This window comes from Diachasma alloeum, unplaced genomic scaffold, assembly GCF_001412515.2.
Source record: "Diachasma alloeum isolate Michigan unplaced genomic scaffold, Dall2.0 Dall_scaffold_00311, whole genome shotgun sequence".
In the NCBI taxonomy this organism is placed as follows: domain Eukaryota; kingdom Metazoa; phylum Arthropoda; class Insecta; order Hymenoptera; family Braconidae; genus Diachasma; species Diachasma alloeum.
Window position 1 is genome coordinate 387,982 of NW_021680450.1, and position 247 is coordinate 388,228.

The following is a 247-nucleotide window of genomic DNA, read 5'->3' on the forward strand; positions in this document are numbered from 1 at the left end:
TTCTTCCCCTGAATCTAGTTAAACTCAAAAATGCAGAAATCTATGGGCGCCAGGTAATTTTTAACTGGAATTACCAAACCGGAGGAATCTACAAAATCAACTGTACTCATTTGAAAAACTCTAAAACGTACAAAAAAAAGGGAGGAAACTAGATTTTTGGGGAAAGGTAACGGTCCTTGGTTCGCTCAGTTTGCTAGGTTGTGGAGACAGGGGTGGATTTCAGGTGGAAACGGGTTAATGGGGCGGT